The sequence below is a fragment of the Podarcis bocagei genome, assembly GCF_964188305.1.
Source record: "Podarcis bocagei genome assembly, chromosome: 11".
Lineage (NCBI taxonomy): Eukaryota > Metazoa > Chordata > Lepidosauria > Squamata > Lacertidae > Podarcis > Podarcis bocagei.
In genome coordinates, this window is record NC_138136.1 from 13,667,400 (window position 1) to 13,693,506 (window position 26,107).

General features: G+C 43.6%; 1 protein-coding gene across 5 annotated transcripts in view; it reads right to left on the reverse strand.

The window, feature by feature from the left end:
• CDC42SE2 (CDC42 small effector 2) overlaps positions 1–26,107 on the reverse strand; it is a 95,534-nt gene that overhangs the window by 40,161 nt on the left and 29,266 nt on the right. The window contains exon 1 of one of the 5 annotated variants that reach the window (XM_081213945.1): positions 10,060–10,080. The exons of the other annotated variants lie outside the window; for them this stretch is intronic. The gene's annotated coding sequence lies outside the window, so the exon portion shown is untranslated. Of the gene's footprint in view, positions 1–10,059; positions 10,081–26,107 lie in introns of those variants that run through there. 5 annotated transcript variants of the gene reach the window in all.

The following is a 26,107-nucleotide window of genomic DNA, read 5'->3' on the forward strand; positions in this document are numbered from 1 at the left end:
GTCCATATTGTGGTATCAGTTTCATAAATTTTAACCTGGCAGTATATAGCAAATTGTGTGTGTGTGTGTGCGCGCGCGCAAAAATCACAATGTGGGGGAAAACGTGATGCCACCCAATGCCTCTACATAGCTCCATCCATATTTCAGACATCATGCTATATCAGTACAGTGGTATCTCGATATATGAACTTTATGATCTGTTCCGGAAGTCTGTTCTTAAACTGAAACCATGCGTAAACTGAGGCACACTTTCCCTAATGAGGCCTCCCGCCGCCGGTGCCCTTCCACCATTTGGCTTCTGTTCGTAGACTGAGGTAAAGTTTGCAAACCGGGACACTACTTCTGGTTTTGTGGAGTTTGTAAACCGAATAGTTCGTAAACAGGGCTGTTCTTAAACCAAGGTACCACTGTATATCATGATGTTGAGCTGGTGCTATATCATGATGTTGAAAACCAGATATCACCCAGCCCTACCTTTTGCCTCTACATAGTTCCAACCTTATTTCAGATATTGTGATATATCAATATATTGTGATGTTTAGCTGGTGATATATCGTGATGTTGAAAACCAGATATCGCCCAACCCTATTGATGGCCACCAACTGAAAGTGATTTTGACAAATTGTTGGAGGAAAAGGCTATCAATGGTTAAGAATGGCTACTAGTCATTACGGCTGTATTCTAGCTTCAGGATCACAGGTAGCACATCTCTGAATACGACTTGATGAACAACAGTAGGGGAGGGCCATTGCCCTCATGTTTGTAGCTTCCCAAAGGAATCTAGTTGTTGAGTGTGGGAAACAAGGCATGGAACTACAGGCAAAAGTTCTTACGTTAAGGAAACTAATAATATTACTAGTACACATTATAAAACCACAACCAAAGTAACAGGTATGCTAGCTGTACTTAGGTCCCATCAAGTTACTGACTTACTTCTCATTTATTTCAATGAAAATAAGCACGACTAACTTTTCCAAGCACAATTCAAAGTGTTGGCACTGACCCTTCAGGCCCTAAATGGCCTCGGCCCAGTATACCTGAAGGAGCATCTCCACCCCCATCATTCAGCCCAGATGCTGAGATCCAGCACCAAAGGCCTTCTGGCAGTTCCCTCACAGCGAGAAGTGAGGTTACAGGGAACCAGGCAGAGGGCCTTTTCAGTGGTGGTGACCGCCCTGTGGAACGCCCTCCCATCAGATGTCAAGGAGATAAGTAACTATCTGACTTTTAGAAGACATGTGAAGGCAGCCCTGTTTAGGGAAGTTTTTTATGTTTGATGTTTTATCGTGTGTTTTAATATTCTGTTGGGTGCCGCCCAGAGTGGCTGGGCAAACCCAGCTAGATGGGTGGGGTATAGATAGATAGATAGATAGATAGATAGATAGATAGATAGATGATTGATAGATAGATAGATAGATAGATAGATAGATAGATAGATAGATAGATCCAAGGCAACCTTATAGAAATGAAAAAGAAACCAACCAACCTTAAACCAACAACGCCACCAGGACAGCAAATAAAGACCTCCATCAGAAATGATAGGGAGCATGTGCCATGAACAACTCGGCAGGGCAAATTCTCAACAAAATAAAGAATGCTTCACGAGGCAACAGACACATATGAAGGAGCAGATACATATCAACTAATTGAGCTTAGATGCCTCTCCAGCCCCTTTCAATTCATGGGCAGGGTTATGGTATTAGCTGGGGACTATAATGTATAAAAGTGCCAATTCATGCTTGCAGTCCATAGGGAGCGCATCAGGGCACAAAGGGTCACTGTCCAATTTGTGACACGCCCTTGTTTCTTTGAAATGGTGCTCCCTTATGGTGGCTACCTTCGTGGCCACTGCAATTTCTGCAGTCGTGATGGCTTTGCAAAGCGCTGCCATGAGCATGCAAATCCCACTCGCTGCATATATGCAGGGCTGGATTTAGGTTTGATGAGGCCCTAAGCCAGGCACTCCCAAACTCGGCCCTCCAGATGTTTTGGGACTACAACTCCCATCATCCCTAGCTAACAGGACCAGCGGTCAGGGATGATGGGAACTGTAGTCCCAAAACATATGGAGGGGTGAGTTTGGGGATGCCTGCCCTAAGCTACTGAAGATAATGGGGCCCTTTATATGTCCAGCTGTCCTTTGTCAACAACAAATTGTCGCTGTTTTTTGTGTTGAATATATGCTATATGGTAATTTATGGACCTTATAGGTCCATACACAACACAAAACACTGTTGCTGTATGTAGGTTTTATTTTATTTCTTTTTTATCTTATATTTTGGAAATGTACATCCAGTTTTTTTCTTTAATTTTTTTTGGGGGGCCCCAAGATTGTTGTTGTTGTTTAGTCATTTAATTGTGTCTGACTCTTCGTGTCTCCATGGACCAGAGCACGCCAGGCACTCCTGTCTTCCACTGCCTCCCGCAGTTTGATCAAACTCATGCTGGTAGCTTCAAGAATACTATCCAACCATCTCGTCCTCTGTCGTCCCCTTCTCCTTGTGCCCTCCCCCAAGATAGTGGGGCCCTAAGCTATAGCTTGTTTAGCTTATATGTAAATCCGGCACTGCATATACGGCCCCAAAGACTAACAGCATCTCTATACAGTCCCTACTTGGCTGCATTTCAACGCCTGCCAAGGAGCTGGCAACAAATATGCGTAATAATTCCAAAAACACTTTCAAGCTGCATGTACCCTTCTCGTTCTAATGAACGAGAGGGATCTTCTCTCTCTCAAAAGCAGCATTTTTTCAGTCCTTAATCAAACCTCTTAATGAGTAACAACGGAGAACATGAAGTTACTAACTGAGAGCGGGGAGGTTACATAGTTGTAACTCTGAAGCAGGGTAAAGTAAAAGCGTTGCTCAGAGCGAACAGCCTGGAACCAGGATGATTTCAGAGCGGCAGCAGAAGTTTAATGTTAATAAACTCTCACAAGGCGACGTAAGAAAAAACATGGCTTTTGTCCGGCTGCAGACCCCTCTCCCTCTATCTGAATATAAAGGCAACATCCAAATGAAATTGCTAAGTTATTACCATTCAAGAGCAGAAACCCCCTCGCACAATTTTTAAATAGTTAAGAGGCTCACTTTTAAGGATCAACCCTTCTTTTCTTGCTTTCTGGCTGCCTTGCTTCTTTGCTGCTACTTCAGACAGGAAATGTGGTAATGCAGCTGCTTCAGTATTGGGAGGAAGAGATAAAGAGTACAGAAAACCAGAGGAAGAAGGACGACTGCAGGTGTTAACACATCATGAGGGTTTTGTCTACTGAGTATCGCTTGTCTGGGCTTCAAATACACTTGGTGTGTGTGTGTGTGAGAGAGAGAGAGAGAGAGAAGAGGCAGTATGTGCAACATTGCCAACCGGGTTATGGTCGATTCTGACCAAACTAAGACTCCTAGGCTTAGTTTATATAAGTGTATACAGTGGTACCTCAGGTTACAGATGCTTCAGTTTACAGGCTCGCCAGCATTTTAAGATCGCCCGGGACAGCGGAGAAGTCTCTGCTGTCCCAGGAAGGCAGGCGGGGGGGGGGCAAAGACTTTTGCCCCCCGCCGGCCTTCAGAAGAGGTCCAGGACCTCTTCTGAAGGCCGGCGGTGGGTGAAAGTCTTTGCTCCCGACCGCCAGCATTTTAAAAGAGGTCCCCGGAGATTTCCCTATGGGCTTTCTTCTTGCGAAGCAAGCCCATAGGGAAATTCGTCTTGCGGAACGACTCAAAAACGGAAAACTCTTTCGTCTTGCGAGTTTTTCGTTTTGCGAGGCGTTCGTCTTGCGAGGCACCACTGTATTTGAATGGACGGGTGTATGAACATTATGTGTCTGATGTCAAAAACAGGCAAATGGGACTTCAAATGTTTCCTACGTGCTTAACTCTTCTGATCATATGGGGCATGTGTGCCCCCTTACTGGGAGGTCTGAAACTCGGTGGACTTCCTTTAGCTACCTGCTTTGCAAGGAAGGTGGTTTTTTTGTTTTGCTTTCCGACCATGGCACAGTTGTAGCCTCGACTGAGTTCCAAGATCATGTACAGACGTTACACAGTGGGGCAGGAATAGTAAGAATGGAAGGAAATAGCTTTTGTACTGGACCCTTGCTTTTGGACCTCATGGGGCCTGAGAGCTCCATCAGAAAACTCTAGCGTCAAAAAATCTCTTCTACAACAGTATTATTTTCCCAAGGGGCCAAAAGATGCTAGTGTGGGAGTCATGTAATTCATTCCAGCCATTTCTAGCTGAAATAAAGCAGGTGATGCTTCACTGAGCCTCTTGGGCTTGCCGATCAGAAGGTTGGTGGTTCGAATCCCCGCAACGGAGTGAGCTCCCATTGCTCAGTCCCTGCTCCTGCCAACCTAGCAGTTCGAAAGTACACCAGTGCAAGTAGATAAATAGGTACCGCTGCGGCGGGAAGGTAAACGGTGTTTCCGTTTGCTCTGGTTTCCATTGTGCCAGAAGCTGAATGTCACATCCATTGCCAGGTGTGTCCTGTTGAAAATAAAAAATGGCTTTTCCTTTGGCCTGCCTTTATATCCACTCAGTTGCCAAGTGCTTTTGTGACATCACAAGAAACCCACAGCCAATGGCAACAGCTGGGGAGGCATTGTCTTCATTGGTTTGAGCCTCACAATGGCGGGTGGACCTTTGTGTGCTAGTTTATTCGGGACATGGGTGGTGCTGTGGTCTGAACCACTGAGCCTCTTGGGCTTGCTGATCAGAAGGTTGGTGGTTTGAATCCCCGTGACGGGGTAAGCTCCCATTGCTCTGTCCCAGCTCCTGCCAACCTAGCAATTCGAAAGCATGCCAGTGCAAGTAGATAAATAGGTACCGCTGCGGCAGGAAGGTAAACAGTGTTTCTATTTGCTCTGGTTTCCATCACGGTGTTCCCTTGTGCCAGAAGCAGTTTGGTCCTGCTGGCCACATGACCTGGAAAGCTGCCTGTGGACAAACGCCAGTTCCCTCAGCCTGAAAGCGAGATGAGTGCCACAACCCCATAGTCGCCTTTGACTGGACTTAACCACCCATGGGTCCTTTGCTGTGGGAGTCATGTAATTCACTTCAGCCATTTCTAAATGTTATCACAGCAACATTGAGAAGATACCACAGAACTCCATAATGTATGTGATATTCTTATATTTAGCCTGGGCCTTCCCTGGATCATTCCCCACCCCCCAATTAGGTTGCACAGTGTGGATAAAACAGTACCTGGCAAACTATGCTACCTGGTTTTGTAGACTACATTTGCCCCTCCATTCATCACATTCATAGGCTGGGCAGGCCTGCTTCAAAACTACTGCAGAATACAAAATGCCAAAGAGCTCTGAAGAATTATCCTATCCTTGCTGGTTATGGATGTGGGTAGAATAGAAACTTTCTTACATTTCTCCCCACCTCCACCATTCTTCTTTTTTCTTCTTCGCCATTCTTCTTTTTCAGTTTGTTTGTTTGTTTGTTTGTTTGTTTATTAAAGTTTTATTGGTTTACAAAGGTACGCGCAATGTCTCTTTTTTCAAGTTACATTTTCCATAGGTCAGTTTCATCTGTTGAGACATTAGGGTTAGAAAATGGGGGGAAGAGGTGGAGGGGGGAAGAGGCGAGTAGGGGTGGGGCTGGGAGGCGATGTTTCTTATTTGCTGAATGTATATGTGGGGTTTTGTGTCTGCGTTGTTTGTGCGGGTTCTCTTTGCTATTCGCTTGTGCTCCTTTGGTGGTGAGAGAAATTGGGGTTGGCCTAGGGTGCAGTTGCTTCTTTGTGACTAGCTGTGGTGAACTTCATTTTCGTGTGTGAGTGGGGTGGGTGTTTTTGAATCAGGTTAGCCATATTGATTCGTATGCTGTTGGCGGATTCTTGTCGTTGTCTTGTTGGGCTGTGTATGTGATAAAGGGGAGCCATACCGGGGTGAAGGTAAAGGTAAAGGGACCCCTGACCATTAGGTCCGGTCGCGGACGACTCTGGGGTTGCGGCGCTCATCTCGCTTTACTGGCCGAGGGAGCCAGCGTACAGCTTCCGGGTCATGTGGCCAGCATGACAAAGCAGCTTCTGGTGAACCAGAGCAGCGCACGGAAACGCTGTTTACCTTCCCGCCGGAGTGGTACCTATTTATCTACTTGCACTTTGACGTGCTTTTGAACTGCTAGGTTGGCAGGAGCTGGGACCAAGCAACGGGAGCTCACCCCGTCGCGGGGATTTGAACCGCCAACCTTCTGATCAGCAAGTCCTAGGCTCTGTGGTATCTTCTTCTATTTGTCCCCATGTCAGTTTCAGTTTATTGGTTATTTTTTCTAGTAGGGCTGTTTCCCATACTATTTGGTACCATTGGTCCATGCTTACTCCTGACAGGTCTCTCCACCCACAACATTCTTTAGTATAAAACAGGTTATAAATAATTCTGTGCACAGTCAGTTATTAAAATTATATTGCACTGAATTAGATATTAAAACTAATGCCTGAATTAGATTGGCCCCTGCACTCGAAAGCAAAGTGAATGCATGTCTTCCCCACATTAATCATAATCTAAAAGTTTGTGTATTTTAAAGTTACGCATTACCATTCTCTTTCACACAGTACATCATGTTGCAGTTACTCCCACACCACTTCCTCTTGCAGCTAACGGGGCCTATGACTATTTAAGGTCTTGTAAGTAATGTGGTTATTTTTGGATTTTCGCTGCTTTGTGAGCGTTACAGTACTAGACAAAGCTCGACTAGAAGGAGATTTTTGCTGGATCTGCAGAACCTGAAAAAGATTTTAAGTCTTCTCCATCCTCCAGGCCTTTGCCCAGCTTTAAAATGATGCAAACCATTCATGTCTCAACACAACAGATAGCATCAATGAAGTAATTAAAGAAAATGTGAATGCTTTGGAAACAGACATTTGTTAATGCAGCCTCTGAGCTGAATTTATAACTCTGAATTTTTCATCTCTACCCTATAATTTTCTAAAAATAAGTTTCCCTCACTGGTTATTATGCATAGCTTACTTGGATTAAAGATAATACACGTCAGTGCCACCTCCTGAACTTTGTTTATCCAAGCAGTCCAACACATGACAGACCTACACCTGGCTTGCCAAATAATAACCACAATATTCATTTTAAAATGAAGTTAACACTTAGGTGAGAGGCAAGATGTCAACTATATGATCAAATTTGTATTGTTTGAGGAGTAGGACAATCATTTAAGAGACCAGGAAAGCCAATTTTATATCCCTCCCCATATGCTCTGATCACCATAAATAAAATGTGCAGGACTTGGCCTCCTCCGTTATTTACTTATTCTCATGGTCTCTAATCTCATACATCAGCCACTCATCAGATGAAGGGCATCGTAAGTCAGACAGCATGATTTCCAGGTAGGGATGAAACCCAGCCCCTCTCAGTTAAGCACTGCTCCAAAGAAAAGCTGAGAGAAAGAGAGCAGAACACACCAGCAGTATGTCTGGCTCCCCCCATTTTGCAAAGCTTTTTGCTCCACTTCTCTTATCACAACAGACAGTCTGCTAAGGGAACAATACCCAAAATTCTAACACACAAACTTGCTGCAATCTAGCGAAGAGGTGAATGCACAACTCCCATTTTCAAGCACAGCACTGTTGACAAAACTCAGTCATTTGACCTCATCATGCACACAAAAATTCAGTTCCCAAGAAACATAATCTGATTTACAAAACAAGAAAAAAAATTAGCAGCTGAGAGTGGTAGACCTAAACTGAGCGCTGGTTTGCCTACGAGTAATACAATCAAGCCACATTTCCATCTATTGTAAAGTATTTATGCAGCGATGACAGGCACCAAGTATCATAATGAAATATTTATCTTTTAAATGCATACCGCCTAGCTTGCACAAGTAAGGTTTCAAAAAGTCTCAATTAAAATATCCTCACAGCTCTAAGCAAACTGCCACATTTTTTGTGAAAATCTGATTTAGCCCTTTGGTTTTTGTGTATAATTTTGTCATTTAAAAGATTGCTGGGTTTCAAACAATATCCATAGCTACAGTTTCTGCTTTAGCTTTCATTTCATAATATCTGAAAAACAATTAAACAGACCACCTTCTGATTATGGAACAGCAATACAACATGAATAGATTATCCTCAATTTGGCTTTCAACCCACCAAATTACCTATCTTTTTCTTCCCCTGCTTCTTCAATCAGTTTTGCTTCAAGTTTGTTTTGATCAACTGGGGAAAAAACATAAACCTAATAAAGTTGCATGTAAAATGAATCTAAAGCTGCAGTTTTAGTTCTGCTATGACTGAAATATGTCAGGAGTTATCTACTTATGGTCTCAATTCAACCTTTGAACAATAGGTTATATACGATTTTATTTTACCTGACGTCGGTACTAAGGAGAACATTTCAGAGATGGGAAAAACTGCAGAGGTTATTTTGGCACCTTTAGGCCTGCTGCCCTGAGTCAGTCTCAAATATATCACACAGTATGCACATATACAATGATATTAAGAGAACAGCTGCTTCAATCTCATTATAAAAGTTAGTACATCTAAGAGAAAATACAATGCTAATTAACTGTGGTCCTATCTTGTCTGCTACGCCTAATTTGCTGGAACATAGAACGTAGGACCCAGTCAAAGACTGCAAACTCCTGAAAGAGTGAAAGGATGTAACAGACTATTTTGTGATGGATGCAGATTCATTGTATAGGTGCTGAGTGGGTGTGGGAAGAGTATGGGGTTGTTTCTGAGGTTTGCAATGGCACACACTTGTTTTTTTATTTCCAATCTGATTTCTAAATCCATACAGAACTTTTACAGTTCAGTTTGTTTGGCCTTTTGATCATAAACATCCAATAGTCACCTTAGGAGTTTTCACATCTATATCAGTCCTCATAGTAGTACTAATCAGATTTTATTTTCCCCCCTGACAAGGGTAAATCACATTAACAAAGGAGAAGGAACTGAGATGCATGGAATTGAAGCATGAGGCCATGTAGATATAGATATATTGATATATTGATATATAGATATATAGCCTGGAGTGTCTGGGAGATTGCAAATATCTTGTAAACAGCTGATGTAAATAGGGGGAAAGGTGGGGTATAAATAAATATAATGATGATGATGATGTGGAACTGCTTTATTAGCTTTTTTAAGCATCTGAATACTGCATATGTTTATGTTCAGCTTGCAATCCTTTTCACATGTGCTGCTACCAAACCAGATAACCAGGGCTGTCTTAAGCATATGCGACGCCAGGGTGCAAAGATCCGCCCAGCACCCCCCCCCCCCCGGTTGCCCAGTCCCAGGCGTGCAGGAGGGTGGAGCCAGCCGGCCACCTCAGCGTCTCACTGGCTCAGTCGCCCCCGAACCCGCGGCGCAGAGCCGCCCACGGCAGAAGAGCCCGCAGCCAAGCTCCGACTGATGGGTGGGCTCTTCCCCGGACTCAAATCTCAGGCCCCGGACTCTTGGCCTGGCGCCCCTGAGAGCCCAGCGCCCGGGTGCCCCACACCCCTAGTGCCTATGGGTAAGACGGCCCTGTGGACAACCCTCATTCTGTATGTGTGTTTGCTTTTTTTGCACCCATGCAGGGTTTTATCATTTATCTCTCTTGAATATCATCCTATTGGTTTTGGCCCAGTGTTCCAAATCTGTCTTGATCAGGGTTTCCCAAACTTGGGTCTCCAGCTGTTTTTGGACTACAATTCCCATCATCCCTGACCACTGCTCCTTCCAGCTAGAGATGATGGAAGTTGTAGTCCAAAAACAGCTGGAGACTCAAGTTTGGGAAACCCTGGCCTAGATCAATTGAATCTTGAGTCTTCCATAGTGTTAGCTATCCCTCTAAGCTTCATGTCATCTGCAAATTTGTTTTTAAGGCTTGCGTGTTATTTGTAACCAAAAGAACAGTCTTAGTAAACTGCAGAAATAGCACAGGAAGTTCAGAATGCATATCAAAGCTGGACAATAGAACAACTAAATCCAGCCTGCAATACGCTTCAAAACAAACAATAACTGGCAGGCTTAAGCTTTTGATTCTTGTCTAATTGGGGGGGGGGGTGTTTACAACTAGATCTACATCTAAGGAAAATAACACTTCATTCGCTTACCTCATGTTGAAAACAAAGGTAGTATCTCACCATGCTGTGGACCTGGATAGCAGACCCAACAATGTTCCTACTGTTTCCCAGTTCTGGAGGACATGAGATAAGTATTGCTTTGAGAATTGGCTGACATTACATATAAGAATTCAGCACCATACACCAAAAGCCATTCTCTGGCGGGGAAGGGCACAGTATGATTGTAAATCTGCTGTGCGTGCATGTATGAGGGCAGTAAAGAAGATTTAAACATGACATTTTTATTGCCTCTACTGTAACGCCACAATTTGCTTGTTAACCAAGCAGCTCGTATTATAACTTTCATCCTGTGCCTCAAGTTGAGCAAATATATTAAATATAACATTCCAAGTATAGGTCCTGGTGCTTTGTCAGCATATATATATATCTGGGTACCAATCACTCAATACATCCATTAGGGCTATAATGCCCCTGATTATAGCTGAACAGATATAAAGTAATCTGATCTCAGTGAGATCAGCACCTGTTAGCATGGCTTCCGGCAAAATTATTCCTGGCCTACACGAAGCAGCAGCAGCACGCAGGTGTTTTAGTAAAATGCTACGATGATGTCAACAATTTTATAAATAAAAGGAGAGAGAGAAATCCTCTTAGCCAGGCACTCAGACAACCTTCAAAAAGAGTGGTCAGCTGAAGTTTAAGCTTTTCAGTTTGAGCTGTCCATAATATGTATTCAGATATATGGGCAGCATCACTCTGAGGTCCATTTATGGACCTTAAGGTCCTTAAATAACAACACTTTGGAGGTCCTGAACCTCGAGGAGGTTAGATTGGTCTCAACTAGGGCCAGGGCCTTTTCAGCACTGGCCCCGACGTGGTGGAATGCTCTGTCACAAGAGACCACGGCCCTGCGGAATTTGACATCTTTCCACAGGGCCTGCAAGATGGAGCTGTTCTGCCTGGTCTTTGGCTTAGAATCACTCTGACCCCTTATATGAGATTTGGTATATAAATTTTCCCTTGACTTTTTTTGCTGGCCCAGGTGAATATCTGATGTTTCCTCCCTTTATGGTCTTGATCTATGGGCTACTACTAAAATGAGGCTATATTTTAAGCTGTATTTTAAGCCGCATTTTAATTAACTGTTGTGGTTTCTTTGGGGGGGCTCCCTATTACGTTTTATTGTAATTTATATTTGGTGTTAGCTGCCCTGAGCCCAGCCCTGCCTGGGGAGGGGGGTCTAAATTAATTATTATTATTATTATTATTATTATTATTATTATTATTATTATTATTATTATTATTATCATTATTATTATTATTATCATTATTCCAGGTCATAAAGAAAACAAAGGACAGTGGGTGTCTACAGTGTGGAATCCCAGTGGCTAAAAGCTTGCTAGGATCAAATAAAAGCCCACGACACACTCCCCAGCTCAATCTGCTCTCGACCCAGTGCTTTTTTTAATAGAAAAAGAAGTGCCAGAACTCACCATGAATGCCTCCTGTGCAGTGGTGTAGCGTGGGGGGTGCAGGGGGGGCCGGCCGCACCGGGCGCAACATCTGGGGGGTAGGGTTAGGGGGCGCAAATCCACGGGTTAGGGGGCGCAAATTACTTGCCTTGGCCCGGGTGCTGACAACCCACGCTACGCCACTGCTCCTGTGTTTTCTTATAATGGCAACGGCGCCCACCTGAGAGGTGCCGAAACAGAGTTCCAGTGAATTCCAGCTGGGGGAAAATCCCTGCTCTCACCTATATATGGTTTCAGAGTTACCATAGCAGAACTGTTCAGGGATTTGCTGCTAAAGCTAAGCAAACAACAGCAGCTAAACGAGATCCATAATAACGGGATGTTAAATGTATATGATTTCAAGGCTAAAGCGTCAAACCATGGATAAGTATTTGACTCAATGACACTGCATGCAACTTTTAAATATGTATCTGGATAGCTCAGTTGGTTAGAGGATGGTGATGATAGTGCCAAATTTGCAGGTTCGATCCCTGTATAGGACAGCTGCATATTCTTCCTATTGCAGAGGGTTGGACCCTTAGTGTCCCTTCCAACTGTACAATTCTATGATTCTATGGCATTACACTTTTTCTAGGGAGAACTGTTCTCAGGACCGCAATACCTCAAGGACCGCCTCTTTCCATATGAACCTACCCAGTCCCTGAGATCATCTTCTAAGGCCCTCCTTCATGTGCCCCCTCCTCAAGAGGTCCGGAGGGTGGCAACACAAAAAAGGGCCTTCTCTGCAGTGGCTCCCCATCTGTGGAATACTCTCCCCAGAGAAGTTCGCCTGGCACCTTCATGATACACCTTTAGCCGCCAGGCAAAAACATTCCTTTTTAAGCAGGCGAAATCAACCAGGTTGATTTGATTGACATTCTATGCAATTTAAAAATGGGGGGGGGGGTTGTGGCAGGGAGTTATTGGGTTGTCGGTTTTATTTTTATTATGTATTTTTTGGTTTTATGTCTTGATTTTATTCTGTGAACTGCCCTGAGACCTCCGGGTATAGGGCAGTAAAAAAGGTAAAGGACCCCTGACTCTGGGGTTGTGGCGCTCATCTCACTTTACCGGCCGAGGGAGCCGGCGTTTGTCCGAAGAGAAGTTTTTCCGGGTCATGTGGCCAGCATGACTAAGCCGCTTCTGGCGAAACCAGAGCAGCACACGGAAACACCATTTACCTTCCTGCCAGAGCGGTACCTATTTATCTACTTGCACTTTGACGTGCTTTTGAACTGCTAGGTTGGCAGGAGCTGGGACCAAGCAACGGAGCCCTGTCGCGGGGATTCGAACCACCGACCTTCCAATCGGCAAGCCCTAGGTTCAGTGGTTTAGACCACAGCGCCACCTGCGTCCCATATAGGGTGGTATATAAATTCAATAAATAACTACTACTACTGTTGGCTCACATATAGCAGCTCTGTCCAATCTGCATGAAAGCACACATTTTAATCAGGTTTTACACAGTGTGAACAGCAACAGTAGCACAACTATACCCTTGTGGGAAGGCTGTGTTTTGCCTCGCCTCCGTTACATGTGAAATCACATTACAGCTGCTGAAAGGGGAGTTGTACTAGTTAGAATGCTATGCATATGGAAGGCTGCAGGAGCGTGTTCAGATAACAGCTTCTTTAAGATAAAGAGATCTGTAAAGGAAGCTGAATAGATGCCATTCAATGGCAGGTCTCTTATCGTGGACTCAAAGCACACATTCCCTTTTGCAGACTGTACAGTTCAAGTGGGCTTCTGCAAGAGCCCCGGCCTGGTGTGGGTTGACAAGAGATAAAAGGGAAACGGGATGACGTTGTAGGCAGACATTGGCTGAAGGGCCCCCGTCAAAAACTCCAAGAATCAGACTTAGTACATCTGCAACTGACGTGTAAAGGACATGGGCTGCTATTTATCAGCACTGCACACAGGTACACCAACTAAGCTAAAGGAAAGAGAAATGCTGTCTTATACAGTGGTACCTCGGGTTACATACGCTTCAGGTTACAGACTCTGCTAAGCCAGAAATAGTGCTTCAGGTTATGCACTTTGCTTCAGGATGAGAACAGAAATTGTGCTCTGGCGGCACGGCAGCAGCAGGAGGCCCCATTAGCTAAAGTGGTGCTTCAGGTTAAGAACAGTTTCAGGTAAGTACGGACCTCTGGAATGAATTAAGAACTTAACCAGAGGTACCACTGTACAAGATCAGATCAACGGTCGATCAAGCACAGGGCTGATGAAACTGACCGACAATAACTGAACAAGGTTTTAGGCAGGAGTCCTTCTATAAGCAAAAGCAGGTTCCAAACTCTGTTGCTTGCAGGGGGGAAATTAAGCTGCATCTCGACAAGCTCCTTTGCTGACCGAAGCCTCAGTCAATCGTACACATAGGTTGCACAAGGCTATGTTTATATCTGCATGAGTGGTATTTTTGCTTCTCGTGGCTGCCCTATGGATCATGGCCTTATATAACAACCATCTAGCTCAGTGGTTCCCAACCATTTTTTGGCCATGCCCCACCTTGTTGTTGTTGTTTAGTTTTGTCCGACTCTTTGTGACCCCCTGGACCAGAGCACGCCAGGCACTCCTGTCTTCCACTGCCTCCCGCAGTTGGGTCAAACTCATGCTGGTAGCTTCGAGAACACTGTCCAACCATCTCGTCCTCTGTCGTCCCCTTCTCCTTGTGCCCTCCATCTTGCCCAACTTCAGGGTCTTTTCCAGGGAGTCTTCTCTTCTCATGAGGTGGCCAAAGTATTGGAGCCTCAGCTTCAGGATCTGTCCTTCCAGTGAGCACTCAGGGCTGATTTCCTTCAGAATGGAGAGGTTTGATCTTCTTGCAGTCCATGGGACTCTCAAGAGTCTCCTCTAACACCATAATTCAAAAGCATCAATTCTTGGCATATAATTCTTATTATTCAAAAAGTGAACCCTCATTCACATGGAGGAGGCCCAAAAGGCCATTCACTGTTTATAACTCATTCTCGAATTGCCCCCCTTAAAAATCAGATTGCCCCCTCTGTGTGCCTCACGTTGGGAACGGTGGCTCTAGACCAGTGTTTCCCCACCTTTTTTGGGCAACGGCACACCTGTTTAATCAAAAAAATCTCGCGGCACACCACCATTACTGCCCTGTGACGTCAGCGCGCAGCGTCACGCCGGGAGGGACGCACGAAAGTGAAAGTTTTCACTTTTTCCCCTCCCCCTTGCCGGGGAACCTCCAAGCTTTGGGGGTGGGGGTGGGGAGGCAGCAGAGCGAGGGACTGAGGGACGGCGGCAGCTGAGGCGGCGGCGGCTGTTGTGGTGGTGGCGGCGATAGCGGGCGGAGGAGGGGGCGGCGGCGGGAGTTGCTGCTGCTGTTGTTGCTGCTGCTGCCCGGACATGCCGGCCTCCTCCTCCTCCGCTGTCTCGCGCTCCTCCATTTGCACGCGCTGCCCCGCCGCTCGGCACCACCACCGCGGAGCCGCCCCCGGCTCGACGCGGATCCTCGCCGCCACCGCCTCTCACCGCCCGACTCGCCCGCCTCCCTCCCACGGCACACCAGCCGATGTCTCACGGCACACTAGTGTGCCACGGAACACCGGTTGGGAAACACTGCTCTAGACAGTATCATGATGATCATTTAAGCCTGGCAAATGGATCTTGGAGCATTAAATTGCTTTTGCATTCCCTAGTTTTGCATTAAAATCCATTTCTTTTCTTTTCTTTTTGTATATTTTTTTATTAATTTTCCAATACCATTATACATTTTCATCCAAATTTTAACAAATTATCTCTTTTTGAACTTCCTTCAGCTTCTCTGGCAATCATCCATATTTATCTCTTCAGTACACATTCCCTTCATTTGTATTGCCATTTGTCTTCCCTCCCCCTTCTATTTCTCTTTAACAATACATCTCAACTTTTACAGTGCTTCTTGAAACCCCGCTAGCGTTGTTTGCACATCACATACATTTTTCAGATATTCTACAAACTTTCCCCAGTCTTCGATATATTCTTGGTCTTTCACGTATCTTATTTTCCCGGTTAGTTTGTCCAATTCCGCATAGTCTGTCAGTTTCATTCTCCATTCTTCTATCGTCGGTATTTCCTCTTGTTTCCATTTCTGGGCCAATAGAATTCTGACTGCTGTAACTGCATACTGGAAAAGTTTACAGTCCTTTCTTCTTATTTCCTTTCCTGTAATCCCTAAAATAAAAGCTTCTGGTTTCTTTACAAAAGTATATTTTAACATCTTTTTCAATTCATTATATATCACTTCCCAGAAACTTTTCACTTTCTTACATTCCCACCACATATGATAAAACGTTCCTTCTTTTTCTTTACATTTCCAACACTTGTTACATGTCTTATACATTTTTGCTAGTTTTACCAGTGTGATGTACCATCTATAAAACATTTTCATGACATTTTCCTTCAACACCGTACATGCAGTAAATTTTAAATTTTCTTTCCACAGTTTTTCCCAATCATCAAATTGAATATTATACCCAAAGTCTTTGGCCCATTGTATCATTACCGATTTAACCTCTTCATCTTTCGTATACCATTCCAACAATATATTATACATTTTTGACAAAATTTTGCATTCATTATTTATTATATCTGTTTGAAACTTTGAATCTTTTTCTGCATAACCACTTTCTTTTATATCTTTTTAAAACATTTCATTAACCTGGAAATAGCATTAAAATCCATTTCTAGACCTGAACAGAGGAAACCTACCCCAATCCTATTCGTTCCACGAGGTCTTGCAAAAATGCCCTGATTGCACAGTACACAGGAAGATAGATAGCTTGCACTGAGTCTGATCATTGGTCCATCCACCCTAGTACTGTTGACCCAGACTGGCAGCAGCCCTACAAGCTTTCGGGCAAGGGCCTGTCTTCCCAGTCCTACCTGCAGATACCAGGAATTGAGTTTTGGAGCTTTGCAGCGTGTGCTCTGCCTCTAAGCCAGGCCCTCTGCCCCTTCCCCACAGCCTTGCTGCCTTCTGTGTGGATGTGCATGAAAGCATTCCTATTAAAAGCATGGAGAAGAACAAGAGGACTGACAAAACAAAACAAATAATAATAATAATTCCTTCCAGTAGCACATTAGAGACCAACTAAGTTAGTTATTGGTATGAGATTTCATGTGCATGCACACTTCTGATTCCAGTATGGAATATGAAGATACAGTGGTACCTCGGGTTAAGCACTTAATTCGTTCCGGAGGTCTGTTCTTAACCTGAAACTGTTCTTAACCTGAAGCACCACTTTAGCTAATGGGACCTCCTGCTGCCGCCACGCCGCCAGAGCATGATTTCTGTTCTCATCCTGAAGCAAAGTTCTTAACCTGAAGCACTATTTCTGGGTTAGCAGAGTCTGTAACCTGAAGCGTATGTAACCCGAGGTACCACTGTATTCAGAAAAAGACAGACCTCCACTGATGTTCACTACTGGTTTTGCCAGGAACGACGACAAGAGAAACCAAAAAGGTAATTTGCATCAACCCAAATTTCTGAAAGATCTTCACAGTTTAATATATAGAGGTGAAGTATGCTTTCAACATTGCTTTGCAATGCATAGCCAGATTCATAACTCCCTGTTTGTCACTAGGATGGGTAATGTCATTTTTCTTGTGCTCTACCCTTTCATGAACAACCAGGGGCTAGTTCACCCAAACTCTTGTTTGTGTGCCGCTCAGACTCAGATCATTTGGCACAAAGTAGCACTATTTGACTTGCTTTTGGGGGGAAGTCGCACTCCCATCTCCTGCCAAGCCAGTAGTGCAACTCTGCTCATGGAATCACATTAAACAGCTGGGTAATTAATGAAGCCTATTGTATTCACATCAGCACTGTTATCCTTATTAAACCCGTGCTTACGCAAACAGCAAATCACACGGCTGAAGACACACATATCTTATTCCCAATGAAAGATTTTGAGTTAATGCCGTCAAAGGATTATGCTACAATAGGTACTGCTCACCAGCAAGAGTTTTCACCCATCTACCCCTAACTTTCTAAAAGTTGCATCAACAGACAGATGGGATAGAAAGAGAAATTAAAAGTATTACATTGAGGTTTTAAAGTATCAAGAAAGAGGGTTGTTGTGTTTTTTAATCAGTGCATGTTTCTCTCTCTCTCTCTCTCTCTCTCTCACACACACACACACACACACACACACACACACACCAGTGCCAGATTTATGTATAAGCTGAAAAAGCTATAGCTTTGGGGCCCCCGTAAAATTAAAGGAAAAAAAAACCTGGATGTACACTTCCAAATAATTAGATAAAAAACAAATAAAATAAAACCTACATATAGCAACTGTGTTTTGTAGGCTCCTATGATGTAAGGGACACGGGTGGCGCTGTGGGTGAAGCCACAGAACCAAGGACTTGCTGGTCGGTGGTTCAAATCCCCGGGATGGAATGAGTTCCCGTTGCTCAGTCCCAGCTCCTGCCAACCTAGCAGTTCGAAAGCATGTCAAAGTGCAAGTAGATAAATAGGTACCACTCAGGCGGGAAGGTAAATGGCGTTTCCGTGTGCTGCTCTGGTTTGCCAGAAGCGGCTTAGTCATGCTGGCCACATGACCCGGAAGCTGTACGCCGGCTCCCTCGGCCAATAAAGCGAGATGAGCACCGCAACCCCAGAGTCAGCCACGACTGGACCTAATGGTCAGGGGTCCCTTTACCTTTATGATGTAAGTAATGGGCCCCACCTGCTAGCCTGGTCCCTAAAATATCACTGGTTTGCTCATTTCTATATATAGGGTGCCTACATTCTGCACGTGCAAATGGCTTTAGATACCTATTAGGTCCATAAATTACCATATAGCATATATTCAACACACAAAAAACAGTGACAATTTGTTGACAAAGTACAGCTGGACATATAAAGGGCCCCATTACCTTCAGTAGCTTAGGGCCTCATCAAACCTAAATCCGGCCCTGACACACACACACATACACACTCAAAACAATATATGGATGTTTTAGGCTACCTAGTGAAATGGAGGGTGAGAAAGGGGGAATCTGAAACTGGCTTAGGTTTTTAAAAGTTTCGCATGCATGCAAATCCTCTTCATGCAGTCATACAAGTTCTGAGGCTCCAGCTCACCATATATAATAAGTAGATTACACACATAACAGCAGCAGTCTGGAAGCTGCTATTTAGCTGTTTCAAAACAAAGAAAGAAAACAAAAATCTACCCTTATGCCTCAGGAAGATGCTTCTCTTGCTTATCCAGAAGCTTGGCATTTCATGCATCTCCAAATCTCTCTCTCTCTCTCTCTCTGCCTTGCATTTTGGAAGGCTGCCCTAATTCTTTTCTGCCTGGTCTTGTTGCCAGGGTTGCAGCTGCACAGCCAATTCCTGCTGAAATGCAGGTCTTTGGAGGGGGTACAAAGGCCTTCATTATCTTTTTTTCAGTGCACAAACACAGAGAGAATAGAGCCCTTGCTGTCCCCTCCCACTTGAACAATCCCAGCCACTCAATCATGACTATTTACATATGAAGAGTCATGCAAGGAATACGGTCCAATTTTCACAAGTCACATGTGTCTGCCAGAAGTTGTTCCAAGAAAGCAAAACGCTCTTCAAGACCATTTATTTGGAATCCAGTGGCTTTACTCTAAATAATCAAATAAGGCATATGATTATTATTTTTATTTTAAAAAAACACACACTAACTTTTAAAGCCACATCTTGGGATTTGGAGGCCTGAAGACTGCAGTGTTCTTCACCCAACAAGGCAAAATAGCTGGCAAAATGGTATACAAGTGAAAACACTGCGTCTGAAAAAGTCATTCGTGGAATGTAACAGGAGACAATGAAATGGAATGAACTGGGAATTCAGTCCTGGGTAACAAAATCACAGACTTTCACAAGAGTACTAGTTGGTTTAATTGAATCCCCAGCAAAATTTTGCCTTCAAAATTTTGCAATCAAAAGGAAGCAGAATCATGTTTTCTACCAGGAACTGAACATTTGAACTAGTCTACAGTAGCACCAGCAAACTTTCAAATGTAGTAACAATAAGTATCAGAGGCAAATCAGATGGTGCAAATTTTGAGAAAGCAGGCAGAAGCAGTGTAGGAAAAACAGGGTGATGGCAAAGCAGCATAGATTGGTAGAATACTCAACTGTGAAAACATAGATCTCATATTAATTCATTTAGTACCGTGTAACAATGGTTCATTGTCGTGCTGATATAATCTTAAATGCTTGACGGGACTATATATTTTTACTGGAACAAATGACTGCATCTTGCAGCTGTATTAACCCAGAACTGTTACAGACAATAAGAGGGTCACCTTTGGCTATAGTTGGTTCAAAGCAAGTATCCAGTTAGGTGTGACAACTTCTAAACCTTTCAAATATTATTATCTGAAGTGTCATTATAAAAGCTAACTGAAACTAAGGAAATGACCCTTAGAAGATTAGAAGACAATTTTCTCACCTCTTAATTAGAGAAAAACACCGATGATGGAAGTTTCTCTGTCATTTTAAACCAGGATAAAGTGAGAATTTCAACAAAGACCACGTCTACTGTTAAAATTCAGCTCACTTAAACAATTGTGTTGGATTTAAGCTACTAGTTTTTAAACATGTTGCGATTTGGCATTGTAGAAGCAATAACAAGATGAACTTAAATGCTGCAGCAGCAAATGACAGGCCACGGTCCACAGTGCCTTCTTTCAAAGGTGACCTGTAGCAGCAATCCCACCAGATGTCAAAGAGAACAACAACTACCAGACTTTTAGAAGACATCTGAAGGCAGCCCTGTTTAGGGAAGCTTTTAATGTTTTATGGATTACTGTATTTTAATATTTTGTTGAAAGCTGCCCAGAGTGGCTGGGGAAGCCCTGCCAGATGGGCAGGGTATAAATTATTATTATTATTATTATTATTATTATTATTATTATTATTATTATTATATCATTACTGGTTTTCAGAACAGCTATCTGCATAAAGATCTGTGCTTCTACCATACATAAGTATTTAATATTTGGCTCTGTCAATAACAAAAACAAACTTTGGTTGGAAGAAGAGGGACACAGAGATGTGCCTGAATGACCAATGATTATTTAGCAGCACACCAAAACCAGAAAACCTCTGAGAAATTTCTGTTTCATTACGAGCACCATTTACGACACACCCAAGGGAATCAAGATACTGTACTATGACAAAGTTCTTCTACCTACTTGCAGGAAGAGTAGGAAGAAACCTAACAGCAAAGTTTGACATGCTTCCAATAATTATAAAAAGAATGTGCTACAATATGTTTTAACAGAATTACAGTTTAAAAATAAAAGCCACCTTGTTATATATGCATAGGGTACTAAATGAAGGTAACTGTGCAGGCAATTTATTCTATCGCTTTCTTTTGGCACGAAAGGTAAAATATTGAACCCTATAAATAATGAATGAATGATTGATTAGTAGGTGCAACAGTCCTGGCTGTAAAGATGTGCAAAGATGTGCAAAGATGGCTGTAAATAAACATCCCTGTGGATTGTGTTACAGATGTTGCAAATTATTAGCAATCTAATCAATTAGCTGACCAAACAACTATCATTAAACAGAGTTGAAATAAATGGACTTTCTACATTAACAAATCTAATTGCATGCACATCTCTGAAACTCTCTGAAAACTTAATTTTTTTGCTTTAAACCTTACCCCTTAATAGTGTTACTTATTTTTCCTGGCCCCTTGGACAACTGTGTGTCCTTACACTGAACCAATTTACGCGAAAGTTAAGTCCCACTGTGTGTCAAACTATGTGGCAAAGTACAAAGCCTTAGGGAAGTGCTGTATATCCCAGCATTACACCAGCGTATAAAAGTATGCAGCTAAAACCCAATGGTATTTGTAAACACTATTGTATTTGCATCTTGGACTTCGACACATGAACACAGATAATGAAAGATGAAGTTACATGCAAATTTTATTTCAACCCTTAGGTGGAATTAGGGTCTACTTCATACATTCATACAGTGGTACCTCAGGTTACATATGCTTCAGGTTACATACGCTTCAGTTACATACGATTCCGGTTACAGACTCCGCTAACCCAGAAATAGTGCTTCAGGTTAAGAACTTTGCTTCAGGATGAGAACAGAAATTGCGTTCTGGTGGCGCTGCAGCAGCAGGAGACCCCATTAGCTAAAGTGGTGCTTCAGGTTAAGAACGGTTTCAGGTTAAGTATAGACCTCCGGAACGAATTAAGTACTTAACCTGAGGTACCACTGTATTAGGAAATGTGCTCACATAAAGGTAAAGGTAAAGGGACCCCTGACCATTAGGCCCAGTCGTGGCCAACTCTGGGGTTGCGGCGCTCATCTCACTTTATTGGCCAAGGGAGCCGGCGTACAGCTTCCGGGTCATGTGGCCAGCATGACTAAGCCACTTCTGGTGAACCAGAGCAGCGCAGGAAACGCCGTTTACCTTCCTGCCGGAGCGGTACCTATTTATCTACTTGCACTGGTGTGCTTTCAAACTGCTAGGTTGGCAGGCGCTGGGACCGAGCAACGGGAGCTCACCCCATCGCGGGGATTCGAACCACCAACCTTCTGATCGGCAAGCCCTAGGCTCTGTGGTTTAACCCACAGTGCCACCCACATTTCCTCTCATATTGCCTAACAATGAGGGCTAGAGACTTTAAGAAAGGAAAAGCTAAGAAATTCAGTGGGTGAATGGCAGCACCTCTGGCTATTTGGGCTGTAGGGAAAATCTAACCAAAATCTATAGCCTTATATATGAAGTCATGTTTCGGGGGTGGGGGGGATTCTGGATTGATTGAAAATAGTACTCTTAGTTGTCTTAATTGAATTTAAAACATGGGCATGTTTTAAATGCCCTCAGCCACCACCTCCTTGAAGTTCAAGCAAACTATACACATTCAATTTAATCTTAGTGTGCCACATTAAAAGCTAGGGGAAACAAATGCTCAAACAGTATTCATAAAAAAGACTCAAACATAATTGCCAATCACAGGTGCCTGTTGTTAAAAAGAAGCTTACATAAAGGGTTGCAATCCCCGCCCCCAAGATGGTACTCAGAAATGACAGAAATGTAGCATATTGCAGGAATAAAAAATATTCTAGAAGGAAGATCATGTTCTATGATACAATAAAAGTTCTAATCTAGAATAACCTAGACATTTTGCAAACATCTAACTTGTTTCAACACGTAAGTATTTTTCCAATGGAACAATTCCCCTTTAAATTTTGATGAGAACAATGGCCTTCATCCTCATATTGACTAGTGAATTGTTCCTCCCATGCCAGAAAAGCAAGAAGCAGAAAATTATTCTACTTCTAAATTAAAGGTAGACTGGATGCCATAAACACTACTAATTCCAGCAGGGGAAACAGGAGAAATAATTACTGTCAAAAATAATTCACTCAATTAACTGAGGGTCATAAAGCACCGGCATCTTTTGTCAAAGTTAGTTTGTATTATATATGAATATTAATAAGTCTGTTTCTATTGTGGAAACAAAAGATATTTGCATATCATAATTCCAATGTACTGCTCTTCAGAGGCTCATTACCAGAGAGGTACTTCAAATGCTGTTTAGAAATTCATGGAAGAACGCCATGAAACCAGATCAAATCTATTTAAGGTTAAATGCCCTGTCATGCTTTGCTGAGCACAGTACCATGATGAATTTGCTTCCCCATCTGTTCTTGCTATTTAGCCTAACCATTTGGAGGGTTAAAAGCAAACAGATAGATTTCTGATTGCCTGGTTTCATAATCAGGCTCTCTTGCACCTCCAAACACCCAGTACAGGCAGCAATGCTTATTAAATGGAAATGATTCTTCTTCGTTGCAGAGGCTACTCTGAAGAAGTGCTGCAGAAAAACAAGAAGCTAGCATAATGAATCAGCACTAGAAAGACCACAGCTGTAGTTACAAGAGGAGAGATACGGTGGGAAATGCGGTTGGAAACTTCAGCACAGGATTGAAGTCCCAATGGCTTCACCCAAATACAGGGCTGAGCTTGTGTCATGCTCAGTTGCAAGTTAAAGAGATGCAGAATGGCATACAGAAAGCGCTACTTTGTTGACCAGGCAAGATTAGGAGGGTATTCCTGTTCACACCAGGTCTGCCAAACATAAGGTAACAGGTAAAGGTAAAGGATCCCTGGATGGTTAAGTTCAGTCAAAGGAGACTATTGGGTTGCGGCACTTATCTCGCTTTCAGGCCGAGGGAGCCAGCATTTGTCCACAGACAGTTTTCCAGGTCATGTGGCCAGCATGACTAAACTGCTACTGGCGCACAGAGGACCTCGATGAGTGCCAGAGCCCACGGAAACGCCGTTTACCTTCCCACTGCAGCGGTACCTATTTATCTACTTGCACTGGTGTGCTTTTGAAGTGCCAGGTTAGCAGGAGCTGGGACAGAGCAACATGAGCTCACCCCATCGCAGGAATTTGAACCATTGACCTTTTGATCGGCAAGTCCAAGAGGCTCAGTGCTTTAGACCACAGTGCCACCCGAATAAACAAGCACACAATCGCTGATAGGTCCACCTGCCATTGTGAGGCTCAAAGCAATGAAGATGATGCCTCCTCAGCTGTTGCCATTGGCTGTAGGTTTCTTATGATGTCACCAAAGCACTTGGCAACTGAGTGGATATAAAGGCAGGCCAAGGGGAAAGCCCTTTTTTATTTCCAGCAGGCAATGGATGTGACATTCAGCACTGCCCAGGTTTCTTCCACTTGGAGGAGGCAAAGTGGTGAATGGAAGGAGGCCATCCTCTGGCAGTGGGATGCTAGGGAGCGATAAGGGAGGCCAAGAGGCTCAGTGGTTTAGACCACAGTGCCACCCGTGCCAAACATAAGGTGCTACTCTTTCACATCTCTATTCTGACCTGTCCCTAAGAAGGCACCAAATCCTGAGAATGCTCAAAGCCAAGAAGTTCACTAGGTTAAGTTCCAGCCTCAAACCATATGGCTCCCAGTTCACACTCATTAACTAAATACCACTCTCCATGCTGCTCTGTCCCATCTGGAGCAGCCGGGGAGTTATGTGAGGCTGCTGTTTGTGGATTTTAGCTCTGCTTTTAACACTATCCTCCCCCATAGACTGGTGTCCAAGCTAGAGGCGATTGGACTCTCCAACTCCACCTGTCTCTGGGTTTTGGATTTTTTGTCAGAACGTTCTCAGAGGGTTAGAGTAGGGTCACACATGTCCACAGCCCTTAGCCTTAACACCGGCTCACCACAGGGTTGTGTGTTGAGTCCCCTGCTCTACACTCTCTATACGTATGACTGTACAGCCATCTATTCCAGCAACAAAATCATCAAGTTTGCTGATGACACTACGGTGGTAGGGCTCATTTCAGGAGGGGATGAGTCCGCCTATCGGGACGAGGTGGAGCGGCTCTGTGTTTGGTGTGGAGAGAACAATCTGGCTCTTAATACGGCTAAGACCAAGGAATTGGTGGTGGATTACAGGAAAAAAAAGGCAGACATTCAGCCCTTGTATATCAACGGGGAACGGGTGGAGAGGGTGGCGGAATTCAGGTTTTTGGGAGTAGCTATCGATCAGGGCATGACTTGGAGCGCACATACCACTGCTCTGGTGAAGAAGGCCCAGCAGAGAATTTATTTCCTCAGACTTTTAAAGAAGAACAATCTGAGTGAGAGACTGCTGGTGTGCTTCTACCGAGGCTCCATAGAGAGCATTCTTACATACTGTATTTGTGCTTGGTTCTCCGGTTGTACAGCTAGGGAGAGGAAGGTGCTCCAGAGGGTCATAACCACAGCCCAAAGGATTATTGGTCATCCTCTCCCATCTTTGGAAGAACTGTACGGTTCCCGTTGTCTTAGGAAAGCAAATAACATCCTGCAGGATTCATCTCACCCGGGACACGGTCTGTTTGCACTACTGCCTTCTGGCAGGAGATATAGAAACATCAAGTCAAAGACAAATAGACTGAAAAACAGTTTCTATCCAAGAGCTGTGGCCTTTTTGAATGCTGTAACTCGATAGTGTGACCTGGGAGTTTGATGGGTGTGGTGTGGGTGTGGCTGGAATGTGGTTTGTTTGGTTGTTGTTGTTGTTTTGCTTTTGATGTTTTAAGGGATGGCATCCAATTTCGTTGCACTTTGTACAATGTTGCACTTGTGTAATGACAATAAAGAATCTATTCTATTCTATTCTATTCTATTCTATTCTAAATGTATTTCCAATTTTTTTCAAATACTTAAAAAGGGTAATAGAAGCAAGGATATTGGATGCCTATACTCCTATATCCCCAGAGAATAGGACAAAATCAACAAACACCAGGGCTAGGTTTGAAAAAACATAATGTTCTGAGGAACTACCGAAAGAAAATTAAAGACTGATTATGTATGCAACGGCGGCAGTGAGAATGCTTCTAGCCCAGAGATGGAAGGAAGGAGAAGTGCGGACCAGAGAGGAATGGCAGACCAAACTGATGGAATATAGTGAGGCTGACGGGAAAGATCAGAAACCAGGAAGATCAAGTATTCCTAAAATATCGGAATAACTTTTTAACATACTTAAAAGGCCACCTTAGACAGTTAAAATCATTGGCAGGGAGACAATGACACTTGTA